The sequence below is a fragment of the Octodon degus genome, unplaced genomic scaffold, assembly GCF_000260255.1.
Source record: "Octodon degus isolate 3935 unplaced genomic scaffold, OctDeg1.0 scaffold00080, whole genome shotgun sequence".
In the NCBI taxonomy this organism is placed as follows: domain Eukaryota; kingdom Metazoa; phylum Chordata; class Mammalia; order Rodentia; family Octodontidae; genus Octodon; species Octodon degus.
In genome coordinates, this window is record NW_004524656.1 from 8,243,243 (window position 1) to 8,243,632 (window position 390).

Here is a 390-nt window from a genome sequence, read left to right on the forward strand (position 1 = left end):
AACACGCAGATCCTAGTTTCCTTCTTGTTCCAGGTTCTGTGATAATTAGATCAATTGTACAAGGTGAGCTGGCTTTTGCAAGAGGAAGGAATTTTACTGAACAAGTCCCCTACCTCGCCACCAACTTGGTTACAGTTGCTTGGGTGCCGTAGCTACGCCTGCCCTCGTGGCCTCCAGGGCCAACGCGGGACGGGGCTGGTTATTCCGGTGGTGAGGAAACACTTTGCAGGGAGGTTCTTGGACTGGAGCAGAGGTCGCAGCAGGGGTCGCACCGCGAGGGCGCGGGCGCGGGGCTCAGACACCGCGGCCCCTCCAGTCGGGACCCGCGTCGGAGGCGCCGAGGTCGCGCGCACGCTCCAGGCCCCCGCCGCCCGCCTGCTCGCCCGCCCG